The following is a 17,284-nucleotide window of genomic DNA, read 5'->3' on the forward strand; positions in this document are numbered from 1 at the left end:
CTTTTAATTGATGTATTTAGATCCTTGACATTTAAAGTAATTATTGAAACAGTTTGATTAATATCTACCATATTTCTTACTGTTTTCTATTCATTGCCCTAATTCTTTGTTCCAGTGTTTGTCTTCCACTCTTTTTCTGCCTGTTTTTATTTTAACTGAGCAATTTATATGATTCCTTTTTTCTCCCTTCCTAGCGTGTCAGTTATACTGCTTTTCTTACTTTTTTTCAGTGGTTGCCCTAGAATTTGCAATATACATTTGCAAATAATCCAAGTTTACTTTATATGTCACTGTACTGCTTCACAGGTAGTGCATATACTTTATAGTAACAAAATAATTCTAATACCTCATTCCTGTCCTTTATATCATTGTTGCCATTCATTTCACTTATAGTAAGCATACATAACATATATTATATATAAGGTATGCACATACACATAAATAAATACATAATCAAGTAAAAATATAAATATTTTATATATATATAACAATATATTGTTGCTATTATTATTTTGAACAAACCAATATCTGTCAGGTCAATTATGAATAAGACAAATAGAAGCTTTTATTTTACCTTCATTTATAATTTCTTCAATGCTCCTTTTCTATGTAGATCTGAGTTTCTAACCTTTATCACTTTCCTCTTCTCTGACAAACTTCTTTTAATATCTCTTGCAATGCAGTTCTATTGGCAACAAATTCTGTCAATTTTTGTTTGAGAAATTTTTATTTTTTTCACTTTTTTCTCTCTAGCTTTATTGTGATATAATTGACAAATAACATTGTGTAAGTGTAAAGTGTACAATATGATGATTTGACATCTATCTATCTATCTATCTTTAGTAAAGTGATTACCACATTAAGGTTAGTTAACCCATCCTCATATGGTTACTTCCTTCTTTTTTTGTGTGTGTGGTGAGAATATTTAAGGTCTATTAGCTTTCACTTTTGAAAGAATTTTGCAAGATATAAAATTCTTAACACTTTAAAGATTTCACTCCACTCTCCTCATGCTTGCATGATTTTTGAAGATAAGTCAGATGTTTTCTTATTTTTGCTCCTTTATAGGTAAGGTGGTGGGTAGCGGGGGTTACTTTCAAATGTTTTTTCGATCTTGATTTTTCTCCACTTTGAATATGATATACTCAGGTGTAATTTATTTGGCATTTATCCTGCTTGGGATGTTCTGGAATTTCTGCATCTGTGGTTTCATGTCTGACATTAATTTGCAGAAATTTTCAGTTATTATTGCTTCAAATAATTCTTCTGTTCCTATCATTCATTTCCCTTTTTGGCATTCCCATTATATGTGTTTTACACCTTTTATAGTTATCTCTCAGTTATTGAATGTTCTCTTCAATTTTTTCCATCATTTTTCCTCCTTGCTTTTCAGTTTGGAAAGTTTCTGTTTAAGTATTCTTAAGCTCAGAGATTCTTGGGACACCTGAGTGGCTCAGTCGGTTAAGCAGCTGCCTTCAGCTCAGGTCATGATCTCTGGGTTCTGGGATCAAGCCCTGCATTGGGTTCCCTGCTCAGCAGACTCTGCTTCTTCCTCTGCCTCTCCCTCATGCTCTCTCTCAAATAAATAAATACAATCTTTTTTTAAAGATTGTATTTATTTATTTATTTGAGACACAAAGATACAGAGAGAGAGAGAGCATGAGCAGGGGGAGAGATAGAGGGAGAGGGAGAAGCAGACTCCCCGCTGAACCAGGAGACAGTCGCTGGGCTCGATCACAGGATCTGGGATCAGGACCTGAGCCAAAGGCAGACACCTTAACCATCTGAGCCACCCAGGTACCCCTAAATAAATAAAATCTTAAAAAAAGAAAGAAAGCAAGAAAGCACAGAGATTCTTTCCAAAGCCATGCTCAATATTCTAATGAGCCCGCCAAAGACATTCTTTTCTGTTACCATGGTTTTATCTCAAGCATTTCTTTTTGGTTCTTTCTTAGAATTTCCATCTTTCTGCTTACATTACCTATCTGTTCTTGCATCTTGTCTACTTTGTCTATGAAAAGTCTGAGACTATTAATCAGATTTTTAAAAACTACTAGTCTGATAATTCCAACATTTCTGCCACATCTGGCTTTCATTCTGATGTTCAGTTCCTTCAAACTGTGCTTTTTGTCTTTTAGTATGTAATCTTTCTTTGCTAGCTGGACATGATGTGCCAGATAAAAGGAACTGGGGTAAATCGGCCTTTAGTGATGTGGTGGTCAGGAGTGGGAGAGAAGGAATATTTTTTAGTCCTATGATTCGTTTGTAGTATTTTAGTGATCTTGTGTCCCTGAAACTATTTTCTATGAGCTTCACAAATACTCTCTGTATTGTTCACCCCCTCAGATAAGCCAGGATGTCTAGAAGTGGCTGGTGTTGTATATTTTCTGTATTTCAGGTCAGTTGGTTTCTGATAAAATCCCAGTAAGTTAGGCTCTGGTAAAATAGTGTCTTGAGGGAAGGCCTTGCTAAGAAGAACATAATTTTTGATGTATTTCAAAATTTTGTCCTTCCAATTCCCTTGCCAAAAGCATAAGAGGATTTTTCTCTGATCGTCACTGTGAGAACCGGAAAGAGCTATGGGAGTTAAAACTCACAAGTGTGAGAACCCTCCTATGGCTCTGTCCTCCTGGAGTTTTTAACTCAAAGACTTGTCCACTCTGATCCTTTAGCAATTCACCAATTACAGTTTAGTTTTTCCTACCCCAGCATTGGTTCCTGCAAAGGATATTACTCAGGGATTTCTGCTTCACTAAGTTGTGATTCTCTATATCCAGCTTGTTTGTTTCTCTAATTTTGGGGGCAGTGGTTTGCTCTGTGACCTCACTTCTCTGGCACATCTAAGAAGAGATGTTTTTCAGTTTGTTCATCTTTTTACTTGTTAGGATAGTGACAACCTCTAATCTCTTTACTTGTGGAACTGAAAAGCAGAAGTCTAAAAGTAGTTTTAACTCACAAAGCAGGTTTATTATGACAAAATTTTAAAATAAAAGAAATCTGAAAACAGATTTTTAAAACCAAATGGCTCAGTGCCATCCCAACTTCAAAATCTTGAGATTTCATTTTCAGTTGAATGTCATCTGCATTTGCTAATTTGCTTTGTATCAGGCTTATTGTGGCAATATATAACGATATTCCAACATTTAAATCTAAACATTCTCTCTCTAGTGATTTATTTTGACTGATTTTCTTTAACCAAATAATTAATCAAATATATGATTCTAATTGATTTTAGAGTATATTGGTTAAAATAATTTTCAATATTTTTTATTAAAGACTATAACACTATAATTTCTAAGGTTTCTTTTTCCAAGAATTTAACAAACATTTTTAATTTATGCTCAGATTATAATTAAATGTGCTAAAGACAAGGAATAATTTATATATGTATTAAAATTTTTAAAAACCTAGAAAGAATTTTAAGTACTTATCAAAGCACATCTCTGAATTATACACTGTAAGAAATATAATTTACATGATAGAATTTATATTCAACTTTAAGAAGTATAACCTTATAATTTACATAAAACAAAATTTTAAAAATTGAAGTAACTTGTACACAGCAAGTGTATATTACAGTGTCCCTTTCCCTTACCACCATCTAGGGAACCAGAAAAAAAGTGCTTGCAGGAGACAGCAATGGTAAGGATCTTTTTTCTTGTTTTATCAAAAAAGAAGACAAAACCATTTTCTGCCCTTGTTCATATGCAATTATGTACATAAATACATACAGCCTATAAAGCAGTTGTGTTTTCTGTTTTCTATATTTACTTATTATTAAGTACTTTGTCTTCATAGAAAGATACTTTTTTGTATTAAGAGAGTTAGGTCAAGTAGGTTTAGGTATTTTCAGTAATAGTTTTCAACAACACACAGTTCTTTGAAGGAAAAGAATATACAAAACTGATAGAACAAGCATGAAACAGATAAAGAAGAGAAGATGTGTTGTCGTCATCATGAAAAACCTCTTTGAAAAACAGTGATGAGTCTATAAAATATGAGAAAAGCAGAGTTCCTAGTCTCTAGTAACATAGAAATAAATAACAGAAGTTGAGCTTTAGAAAAATCCTTGATGGGTGACTTGGAATTCTTAATACAAATTCAAGTATGTCTGATGGCTCTTAAAGGTTCATGTAAAATAACGAGAAAACTATAATTCCATTATCTGGGAAAATCCTGTTTAAATTAAGTAGAACATTGTGCTTTGCTTTATCCTTTACTCAATCATTTTCAGCTTCTGAAGGGTGGAGGGAAGAGTAAGATGGCAAAAGAGTTATAAAAATACACAGGTCTTTTGTCCGCCCCTCATTGATCCTTCAGGTTGCTCATGATAATGCATTTATATCTTTGTCCTTGGCTTCATATGCATCCACAAAAGCTTTAAATCTCCCTGATAATCTTAATTAGGGGCTCTTCAAAAATAATCCCCATTTTAACATCAATCCTACTGAAGCCTCTACTGGTAAGTACACAACAAAAAACTTACATAAAATATTTTTATACATGAAAGAAGAAAAACAACTTGTAAAAGGAAGATGAAAACTCCTCATTGACAAGGAAATTTTATACAATGTATATTAAGGCAGAAATTTTGATGTACTTTGAATTATTTAGAAAATTACTTCATGGAATGGTTTCAGGATGAGCTGAATAATGGAAGTAAGCAAAGAAAAATAGAGCCCAAAAGTGTTTATTTTTGGAAAGGCACAGAAGAAACATAAAATTTTGCAGGCAAATGTAAATTAAAAAGTCAGGTTTTTGACATATTCAGATTTATAATTTTGAGTAAGAAAAATAAATATATATAGCTAATAGAAGGATAAAAGATAGATGAGATAGATAGATAGATAGATGATAGATAGACAGATGATAGATAGATAGATAGATAGATAGATAGATAGATAGATAGCCAGCATGATCAGTCATAGCCAAATATCCTGCAATGCTAAAAGAACAATATAGGGACTGAAGACTAAACAATGTAATATTTCTTACTGATGCCCTAAACATACATTTATGTTAGGTTTCCAAGAAAAAAAGTAAGTATTGGTCTTCAATACCTATAAAGTGATGATATTAATAGTATAATCCTTCACTGGAATTACAAAGTCTCGCTTCTCTCTTTGATTTGAAACAATGGACAAATTACTAAGACTTTTGGCCATACAATTTCTCCATTATGAAAGTTGATAATATTGACTTTCCTGCAGAAAATATGAAAATTAATGAGATAATAATCCTGATTCTAAGGTTGAGATAGATGTCAAATGTCACATTACTTACTATAATGAGGAGCAAAATGTTGGACCTATAAAGGAAGCAAATCACCTTTGCTCAACTGAATGAAAAACCACTAACCTATCCTCTAAAAATTTTCCCCAATCTTGTACAACTGTGGAATTGTTATTTTTAAGAGAAATTCCCTGTATAATTTATTTATATATAAAGTAAATTGGAACTAAAGCACAAGCAGAGCTATTTAATGAGTATTAACCACATACCTCCAACTAAGCGTTCCTTATCGCAGAAGACATTATTACATTATTACTTGAGGTCTCATGTGTACCTAATTGCTCTAATACCATTTAATACACCACTGCCAATGGTTATTGACAAGTAAATAACCATAGTGCATCACTTTCTTTTGAATAAATAAACAAATAAATAAATGAATAATGATAAAACTCTAACACCTACCTAGCACATAGCAAGCGCTCTTAAAGTGATGGCTATTATACTTGCAAGGCACTGTTCTGAATAATCTGTTAAATTCTAAGAAATATTTACATATTCTCTCTTATTGAATCTTCCAATAATCCTATTTGGGGAGTGTTTTATTATTACCACTTCATAGATGAGTAAACTAAGACATAGGGAGGTCAAGTAGCTTCATCAAAGTATTAGGGCTCTTCAGAGTAACAGAACCAATAGGAGATGTACGGAGAGAGAGAGAGAGATTTATTCTGAGGAAGTGGGTCACATGATTATGGAGGCTAAGAAGTCCCACGGTCTGCTGCCCGCAAGCAGGAGACCTAGGAAAGCTGATGATATAACTCAGTTCAAGTCCAAAGACCTGAGAACCTAGGAAGCCAGTGGTATAAGTACCATCTGAGGTCAAGAGAAGATGACGTGGGATATTCCAGTTCATCTATGAGGCAAAAAAACAAGGGGCAAATTCCTTCTTCCTCCATCTTTTGTTCTTTTTCAGGCCCTTAACAGATTGGATGTTGCCCAATCACACTGGGGACAGCAATTCACTGAATCCACGAATTCAAGTCCTAACGTCATCTGGAAACACCATCACAGACACACCCAGAAATAACGTTAATTTTAGCATCCGGTGGCCAGTCAAATTGATGTATAAAATTAATCATCACAACTGAAGTCTCCCAAATAACTGTCAGACTAAGATTTGAACGCAGGTACTCTTTTTACAAAGTCTGGGCTCTTAACCCTCATGTTCAACTGCCTTTGGCATGTATAGCATATAGTTTGATTCAGCATCTTAATGTAATCTGTTAATTTCTATGATTTAGCAAATATTAAATATGCAAATTTAGAAAAACATTAATAATACATGAACTACATAATATTTTCAGAAATATCAGGCTCAGTATGATGTCCATTAAATATTATTTAAAATATCATTAAATATTTTATTATATATTTATAACTGAATAATTTAAATATCTTTACATATGTAAGAGAATTACAATTTACTTAATGTATGAGAAGATATGAATAACACTTTTACTGAAAAATAACCTCCGTGATTGGATTAAAATACGAGCAGCAAACCATTTTCTACAAACCTTTTGTGGATAGATTTCTATATGGAAAATATTTGAAAAATATGGCATAAAGCTTGATGTCCCTCCCCCAAACTGCCTTCATGTAGGTGTGCCCTTCTTCAGGATGCTAGAACTTTGAGGAACAGTTTATTTATTTATTTATTTATTTATTTTAAGATTATTTATTTATTTATTTGAGAGAGAGAGAGTGAGTACATGAGAAGGGGGAGGGTCAGAGGGAGAAGCAGACCCCCTGCTGAGCAGGGAGCCCGATGCGGGACTCAATCCCAGGACTCCAGGATCATGACCTGAGCCAAAGGCAGTCGCTTAACCAACTGAGCCACCCAGGCGACCCAAGGAACAGTTTAAACCTAATTTTAGACGAAACATATTATTTTATAATTTGTAAACTACCCCAAATACTATAATTATAAATCTATATTATAGAAAAAGGAAACTATACAGACATTATTATAGCATACAAAAATATTTGCCTTATAATTGCAAATACTGTTCTGTTATTCTGACAAGTTGATTTTGAGCTGCATCTATTACTGACGATAGTGTACCATTTTGGTCAGCTTTCACTAAATGTAGCATCTCAGTTTTTTTTTAGATTTTGTTTATTTATTTGAGAGAGCGAAAGAATGGGGAGCAGCAGAGGGAGAGGGAGAGAATCTCAAGCAGACTCCTCGCTGAACTGAGAGACCAACACGGCTAGATCTCACAACCCTGAGATCATGATGTGAGCCAAACCAAGAGTTGGATGCTTAACTGACTGAGCAACCCAGTCGCCCTATAGTATCTCATTTTCTATGTCCTGGTTTCATTCTATCTTCTCTTTTGCCCATATGTTTTTCTTTTCCCTGTTAATGCTGGTAAAATAAGAATAGTGTACCCAAATAATTTTTCTTTAACACAATTATTTGGATATGGAAAAAAAATAACCCTTAAGTGCCAAATTAGCTCATCTTGCCTTGCCCAGCAGTCTGGTTCAGGTGGGACACCTGTAGCCTATAAAACATCCTACAACAGTGCATTGAGTATCTACTCTGAGCCAGGAAATGGAACAGTCCAGCTAATATTTTATGATCTGTTTCTAGCAAGTTTTGTATTGCCATATAAATTCTAAGTTTCACAGCTACTTTAGAGAGCTTTAGGAAGATCAGTTGTATGAAGGAACAGAGAGAAATTCCTGAATGGGGTTATAAGAGGTGAATAAGGACAGACAGCATGTCTGTACAGATGGGGGAAATGACACACAAATAAGTGACACCTTGCATAGTAGATATACAGTTAAAATATTAAGGACATGCCTATTATAATGCATTTATTAAGCAGCTACTAAGTGCCCCTTTTTCCCCAGCAGGTGTTATGAGATATCAAGTGCATACAATTTTGTTTGTGAAATGGTTTCCTTGGATACATACAATGCTGACAACTGATTTGAATTTAAATTCATGAACACAATCTAACCATATTTCCTTAACAAATTCTTTTTCACAATCTTTATCTAGTTATTAGGTTTTTATAATCCAGTGCTTATGGAAACCTTAGCACAAATTTTTTTATGGCAACCTAATTACAGGAAACAGCATGGCCTTATAGTCAGAAAATGTGGTCTCAAACTTAGCTTCTCCATTTTCTAGCTCTGTGACGATCTCAAAGAAGTAAAATAACCCTCATCTCAAAAATAGAGCTAATAATAGGTACCCCAATTGGTTGTTATTAGAATTAATAAGAATGCACCTGTAGTGAGCCCAGGAAGTATCAGTCCCTCCCCTACCTAAATATTTCACCATGGAATTCAAGATGTACTGTTGGATATCTTATATATTTTGAAATACACATTTTCTTGGAGAAGCACTCCAAGAAATAAATGATGTGAGAAAAATCCAGAGGAAGATGCAGGGCAGTCAGAGAGCAGTCAGCTTTCTATTCTGGGATCAGAGAGAGGTGGGCTGTAATAGTCTCTTCCACATTGCGCTTTTGCTGAAGAAATACTTAGCATAAAAATGGTCTGGATTAAGGCAGATACAGGGCTTCCCTTACATTGCTCTTGGGCAGAACAGTTTGAGTGGACTTGGAAGCCCCAGATTCTAAGGAGATTAAGCCAGTGGAAATAGACCTGATCAGGCACTGGTTATCTCCTTGTATCCAGGAGGACAAGCCTTATTCACAGTAATGCAGTTTCTGATGACGTTCATTTTTTTCCAGTTTTACTTTAAATTGATTTAAGTAACAAAGTGATAATCATGGGCATGAGCCGAGAGATCGTCATATCCGGGAAAAAAAAAGTGAAAGCGTAGCCACAGCTGATGTTTGTCATGGGGATTTAGGGAAAATCTGTGACACGGGACTTCTGAAGATGACCTCCATCCCAAGGCGGCCAACATCTGTGTGATTACATTTGAACGCAAACACCTGTAACATTTGGGAGGGTCTTTACCACCAGCTTCTGGTATAGAAGCTATTGAAATCAAGAGAACTCATATTTTCCTTATCTTTCCAATTTAAGTCTTCCTTAAACGAGGGGAAAAAAGGAATTGTTTACTCCTTAGCATCTGTTATTTTTTCTGCCCTAAGGCCTGACTGCCTCTCACTCCCTAATAAACAAAGGGGATTTTATTGACCAGTTCATTTTCAAAGAAACTTAAAAAGGCATTAAACAATCAGTTCTCACATAGTGTCCTCTTTGGGTCTCATTCACTCTTGTGTCTGAGAAGAGCTTGAACCCACTATTCACATAAAAACATACTCATTCAGGAAATAGACAGTATTGCTTTATTTGCTGATATTTACCAACTTAGTAGGATTCACAGATATTGTGTCCCATACTGGATGTTTTTTCTTACTTTCCTTCCTCTTTTCTCTTTTTAGTTTTAATATTTTAAATTTTATAATGGTTAAGGTTTACTTACTTTCATATATGTGTTGTCTTAAATTCTTTGAGAAAAGGTAATTCAAAATCTCACAAAGAAATTAATATGCGGGCGCCTGGGTGGCTCAGTTGTTAAGCTTCTGTCTTTGGCTCAGGTCGTGATCCCAGGGTCCTGGGATCGAGCCCCACATCGGGCTCCCTGCTCCGTGGGAAGTCTGCTTCTCCCTCCCCACTCCCCCTGCTTGTGTTCCCTCTCTCGCTGTGTCTCTCTCTGTCAAATAAATAAATCTTAAAAAAAAAAAGAAATCAATATGCTTACAGAGATAGTAGAGGCAAGGGAATAACTTGCTCAAATATTGTTTCTTTTGACCGATGTCTTCCTTTCAATGATAATGACATTTTTGACAGTGAAGGTCTTTGATTGTAAGCGCCCGAAAGTAAAGTTTATATAGTTAAATTTCCTTTCTTTTTGATGTGAAATTCATTATGTGAGGAAAACAATGGCTTTATTTTCCATTACCTTTCTAGTTTAGGTTATAAACCACCTATCTCAAGGTATCTGTGTGATGAAATATACTTAATCATTTATTAAAGACTCACTTCAAATTCTAAATCCTGTTTCAATAAAAATACATCATATTCTTGAATTTTCTCACTTTATGACATACTATGAAATCTTAATCAAGGAAATGATTATAATTACAAGCTGTATTATTAGCTCATTTTAAAATACAATAAGTCAATCACAGAAATACAATTATCATATGGTTTCACTCTTATGAGGAATATAAGAAACAGCACAGAGGATCATAGGGGAAGGGAGGGGAAAAGAGAATGGGAAGTAATCAGAGAGGGAGAAAAACCATGAGAGACTCTTTTTTTTTTTAAAGATTTTATTTATTTATTTGACAGAGAGAGAACCTGCATGCACAAGTAGCAGGGAGCGGCAGGGGGAGATGCAGAGGGAGAAGCAGGCTCCCCACTGAGCAGGGAGTCCCATGCAGGATTCGATCCCAGGACCCCGGGATCATGACCTGAGGCAAAGACGCTTAACCAACTGAGCCACCCAGGTGCCCCTGTGAGAGACTCTTAACTACGGGAAAGAAACTGAAGGTTGCTGGTGGGGTGGTGGGGGGTGGAGATAGGGTAACTGGGTGACAGGCATTAAGGAAAAAAAGTAAACACACACAGAAAAAAAATTTAAAAAATAAAATACGATTTTATTTGGGAAGCTATTGATAATTAAAACAGCAAGTGACCTGAGGTGCTTAGCTATCTATATCTAATTTTCTATGCATATTTATATTCTGTTTTTATTTTACCAAGGTATCTTTTCCTCTAGATCCCCAAAAAGCCAACAAATTGCATATTATAATTCTTATCTGTAGAGAAAGAAACTATATCCACAAAAGAATGAATAATTTTTCTGTTATAACGTATGTGAAAAGCGACTACTATATTACTGAAAGAACCAATTACATATCACTGGCTTCCTTATAGTTACAATTTACCTCTTTCAAAAAATGATGACTTACCGTCTTCTAGAAATAGAAAAGGAGAAATGCCAAAGACAGTGCGAGAGTAAATCATCTTTATTGACTTCACTTCTAATAACAAATAAATTGGATTTGAAAGTGATTTTTCAACATGGCATAACATGAGAACTTCTGATAATGTTAGAATAAATTCATCTTAAAAACAGTTAAAAAGAAAGTGTAAAAAGAAAGAAATTGTTCCAGGTTAACACACAAAGGTTGAGATTTAAGTGGTCATGAAGGAGGTAAAATAAGCATAGGGAGAAGAAAAACTCAAGTTGCGATCTATGGCTCTGGTTTTGTTTAATAGGCATGTGCACCTTTGCAAAATTATTTAATCCCTCTCAGCCTTTAGTGCCCCATCTGTAAATCTCTATCAGAGTTGTTTGGGGATAATACTTCTATATATAAAAAAAAAAAGTCTTGAAAATTATACCTATGGAAATACAAATTACTAATTTATTTATTCATGATAACGTTCTCTTTTTACTTTTGTATTTTTTTGTAAGTAAAATTGAAGTTTCAGTCCTGCAGTGAAGTTATTAGGTGCGACTTCCCTAGAACAATTGACTAGTTCATATCACTGTGTTGTTTTATCTGCTGTCTTTCTGTAATTTTCCTTTACAAAATTTAATTCCATTACTGCTAATATTGCTACTCTATTATCATAGACCTCATTAATGCATAATTGCCCTTACTCCTTCTCCATATTTCTTTTTTGCTGGAGACTAATGTAAAATTGCAGTTCATTAATTATACCATTATAAAAATCCTTGTTAATTTGATTACTTCTTGCATTTATCTATGGACCTCTCTTTTCTTGATTTTCTCCCCTGATCTAGTTAAGTTTATTCCTTCTGCCTTCATCTTTTTATCTTATAACTTTTATGCAACTAAAATCAATTAATTTTACAAAGACCTGGGTATATCTGTATCTAAATATATCATAAAAATCTTGTATGCTGCAGGTGTTTATATCAGGAGTAATCATATTAAATAGCATCCATAAAATTCCAAAGGGGATTTAAGAACGGTGGGGAGTAAAAAGGGAGATTTTAGAATGTGTACCTAAAATTCAGATTGAAACTGAAATAAGATGTGGACAAAACAACAGAGAGAAAAATCACCAGGAGAGGGAAAATACACAATAAACTATCTGTACAGGGTCATGAAGAGTTTCCAGCTAGAATATTAGCCAGATATTTTCCTTTCAACCAGATTTTTGTTGTTGTTGCATTGTCTATAGGATTTGGCACTACTTTCACGACATGTACCAAAAATGGAGAGAAAGCCCACCTAGAGAAATGATACATTTTGTCTCCCTACTCCAGTTCTCCCTCCCTCCACCTTCTGCCTCTGGTAACCACAAGTCTGATCTATTTTTCTGTAAGTTTGTTTTTTGTTTTTGTTTTTGTCTTTAGCTTCCACCTATAAGTGAGAGTATACCGTATTTGTCTTTCTCTAATTTATTTCACTTAGCACAATGTCTTCAGGGTCCATCCATTTTGTCACAAATGGTAGGATTTCCTTGTTTTTATGGCTGAATAATATTCCATTGTGTGGAATATTCTTTATCCATTCATCCATCCATGGACACCTAAACTATGTCCGGGTCTTGGCTATTGTAAACAAGGCTGCTATAAACATGGGAGTGCAGGTATCTTTTCAAGTTAGTTTTTCATTTCCCTTGGGCATTTTCCTGGAAATGGAATTTCTAGATCATAGTAGTTCCATTTTTAATTTATTGAGGATTTTCCATACTGTTTTCCGCTGCAGCTATACCAATTTACAACACTACCAACAATGCACAAAAGTTCCCTTTTCTCCACACCCATATCAGTTTTGGTTATCTCTTAACTTTTCAATGATGGCCATTCTAATAGGCTTGAGGTGATATCTCATCATGATTTTAATTTGTGTTTCCCTAATGAATAGTGATGTTGAGCAACCTTCATGTATCTGTTGGCATTTTGTATATCCCCTTTGGAGAGATGTCTAGTCAGGCTCTTTGCCCATTTTTTGTTTGTTTGTTTGTTTTATTTTATTATGTTATGTTAATTACCATACATTACATCATTAGTTTTTGATGTAGTGTTCCATGATTCACTGTTTGCATATAACACCCAGTGCTCCATTCAGTACGTGCCCTCTTTAATATCCATCACCAGGCTAACCCATCCCCCCAACCCCCTCTCCTCTAAAACCCTGTTTGTTTCTCAGAGTCCATAGTCTCTCATGGTTCGTCTCCCCCTCCGATTTCCTCCCCTTCATTTTTCCCTTCCTGCTATCTTCTTCTTCTTTTTTTCTTTTAACATATAATGTATTATTTGTTTCAGAGGCACAGGTCTGTGATTCAACAGCCTTACACAATTCACAGCGCTCACCATAGCACATACCCTCCCCAATGTCTATTACCCAGCCACCCCATCCCTCCCACCCCCCACCACTCCAGCAACCCTCAGTTTGTTTCCTGAGATTAAGAATTTTTTTTTGCCCGTTTTTTAATTGAGCTAGTTTATCACTATTGAGTTGTATGAATTGTTTATATTTGTATACTAACCCCTAATCAGATATATGGTTTGTAAATATTTTTCTTCCCATTCCATAGGTTGTCTTTTCACTTTATTCATTGTTCCTTTTGCTATGCAGCAGCTTTTTAGTTTAATGTATCCCACTTACTTATTTTGTATTTTGTTGCTTGTGCTTTAGATGTCATATTCAAAAAGACATTACCAAGATCCATGCCCAGGAACTTATTCCTATATTTTCTTATGAAACATTTGATTGTTTGTTTGTTTGTTTAGGAAAATAAAAGATCATTGAGATTGGTCCTTAGGATTGTTTCACCATACTTAGCCATATAACTTGACTTTTGGAGATTCCCAGTAGATGGAAGATTGTGGCATGCATTGACAATTCTTCTTCCTGACACTTCTGTGAATTTCTTCACAAACTTCCATGTCTAAGCTTTATATCTTTCCAGCCTCTTACCAATTACTCTACCAGATAGTTATCTCTAGGTTTAGGGGCAAATTTGAAGGTTTGGGGGTAAATATTTGCTCACTTTCCACACCCACTTATTTTCCCCCTCCTTTATTTTATTTCATTATTTAAAAGAGTTTGTTTGTTTTAGAGAGAGCAAGAGAGAGCACGAGTGCGAGTGGGGGAATGGGCAGAGGGAGAAGGAGAGAATCTCAAGCAGACTCCACACTGAGTGTGGAATCCAATACCAGGCTGAGATTGAGATCAAGAGTGTGAGGCTTAACTGACTGAGCCACCCAGGTGCCCCTCCCTTTCTTTATTTGAAAGATAATATAGGGTTTTTTTTCTGAAAATGTAATAAAAATGTGTCTGCCACTGTAAATTCTGTGAAATAACTTGGTTTAAGTGAATTATGGCAACTATTTCTTTAATAGAAGCTTGAAGTAAATCTTCTTATTGTTGGAATAGCCATTTTATTATTTGTTTATGCTTATATCTTTACATAAAAGTATCTTCCTAGATCTAGAAAACCCTTTTAAATGGCTATCATCCATGCATGTCTACTCTACTTCATTTTTCTATCAAAACTAGGCTTTTAGTAGGCTGTGTTCTGACTAGTCTTTAGTGGATGAAGTCACAGTTCATGACATTTATGCTTTGTATTAGCTTCTGGAGGGTATGGTAATGAAGAGAGAGTGTTGCTGCTATTATTATTATTGTAAATAATAACCAACATTTACATAACACTGTATAGTTTTGAATGTGCTGGCACATGAATTACCTCATTAAATGAGACAAATGAGGAAATTCACAGTTAATAATTTCAACTCATGAATGAGATAGTTTAATTTTTTTTTCTCATTACCAGACTTGAAGAACATGTCTATTAAGTTCATGTTCATTATCTGTGAGGATTCCAAATGCAGTTGGAATGAGGTATTGAAGTGAAGAAGAATGGCATACTGTCACGCTGTGTGATTAGAAAATAGAAAATGATTTTGGCAACAACATTAAGTCATAAGAGATTGCAGGACAGCAATAGATAACCTAAGTAAGAAGATAGAAAAAAAAAAAAACCTTAAACTTTATAAAGCAAAAAAGGATTAGAGCATTAGAATAATAAATTAAGGTATTAATAGCTCTTTAGAACTTGCTTAATATAAAAACATGTCTTCAAAACATTTACACAGATAGATATGAAAATTTGATTTGAGCTGCTTAAGGAAAGATATATGATGGAAAAAAGTCACTCTTTATCAACCAATATTAACCAAAATTAATTTGATGCTTCCTGTAATATAAACCTATAATTATATATTTTCCCCTTTATTTTCTAATTTGAAATATCTGCTATGTCACCACATAATTATAATTTATTTGTGTTATTTCTATATCAATAACTGGGAGATAAATATACCTTTATGTAACTGGAAGCTATGATATCCTTTTTGAATCTTTTTATACTATCCTCAGACCCCACACCCCAGTCCCTCCCCCACCACCAGTTATCAAAAAATATAAGATGGAAAGCTTGGAATTCCATAGGTAAGTTCTTAGAATATATAAATAGTCTGTTGAAATTTGGGGGTTAGGAACCAAAGATAAATGACTATGTAAGAAAATGGAGGATTTATTGTTAGTGGGATTTTTTTGGTTGTTTTTCTTGTTTCTTTGGGGGGGCCTTTGAGTGAGAAAGAGGAAAAAGGGAAGGAATGCTGAAGAAAAGCGGAGGGGAAAATACTATGAATAAGACAAGGAAGAGAAAAAGATGGAAAGAGAACCAGTACAATAGCAAAAGAGTACAGACGGGTACCAAACAGAATGGTGGAAGGCTAAAGCATGAGTTTTGAAAATATCTAAGGAGATTTTAAGAAATGATATCCCATATTCAGTTTAGTTTGTATTGCAGCAATGTACATCTCCAAGCCCCAAAACTTCAGGGGTCTGTTATGCACACACAGGCTTCCCACATGTGTACCTGTGCAAGCGTTTGTGTATGTGTGTAAATAAGAAAAAGAGATAGTTAGAAACAGGTAGATGTATTTTGGATGATGACTTTAGAATATTAGTAAAAATAAGAAGAACACTAAGACAATTGAACAAAGTGATAAACCTTATATAATTTAACGCTTTCCTAGTGCTGGCCCCTTATTGAAAAAGCCAGCATTAGATTTTGGGTTTTGACTCATAAAGGAAAACTAGATACTATCCTAGTGTAACCTTGCCCATTAAACACTAGATAAGGTTGGCTGATAAGTGAGTTTTATCATGTTTAGGATGCTCAGTAACTTCACCAGAATTTTTCAACATTCCCTAGAACCAGGGGTTGTGGCTGTGTATGCGTGTGCATCTGTTTTAGGCTGAGGCAGGTGGGGTTAAATAAATGCTTATGGCTACTTTTGGTACCAAAGTTCCTTTTCAGTGATTTCGTTCAGATCTCTTTTGATCCAGAAATGAAATCTAGCTCTTTTCTTCTATATTTTTACTATGGGGCACGAATAAAAAGTGGCCAATTCTATTTTCTGGTTGTTTCTAATTAGAAATGCATTTTGACAGAAAGGCCTGAAAAAGACAAATAGATCATTTCTTAATGACAGGATTTATTTGACAGCTTGAAGTAGAGGGAGAATGAAGAGAAGGGAAGTTACCAAGATGAAAACTAATTTATCTATAATTTCAACCCCACCGATAGGTAAACAATTCTTTTTATTTTTGCCTGAATGGTCACTAGGTTTCTATCGAGAAAAATATTAAGCACCTGTTAATAGTTTTTGTGTTCTCTGCTTGGATATGGGAATAATTACCTTTGAGTTAACTTGATTCTACATTTAAAAACAAATAAACACACAAAAATCCCATGGGTTTTCTCTTGATTATTTAGTTCTAATTGTATTCTGTATTGAGGAGAATTTAATTGCAGAGCACAGACTCCTTGCTAGCTTGTTTGAACATAAGGGGATTTATTCCTGGCTCTTAAGCTTCCTACAGAATTTGGGGGAATGCTAAAGAAACTGACTCATGGCTGAACTTTGAGGAATGAGTCGTAAAGTCAACAGCTTCCAGGATAGGGTCCTAAGGCTGTAAAGTAGAATTAA

Source organism: Zalophus californianus, chromosome 2 (assembly GCF_009762305.2).
Source record: "Zalophus californianus isolate mZalCal1 chromosome 2, mZalCal1.pri.v2, whole genome shotgun sequence".
Taxonomy (NCBI): domain Eukaryota; kingdom Metazoa; phylum Chordata; class Mammalia; order Carnivora; family Otariidae; genus Zalophus; species Zalophus californianus.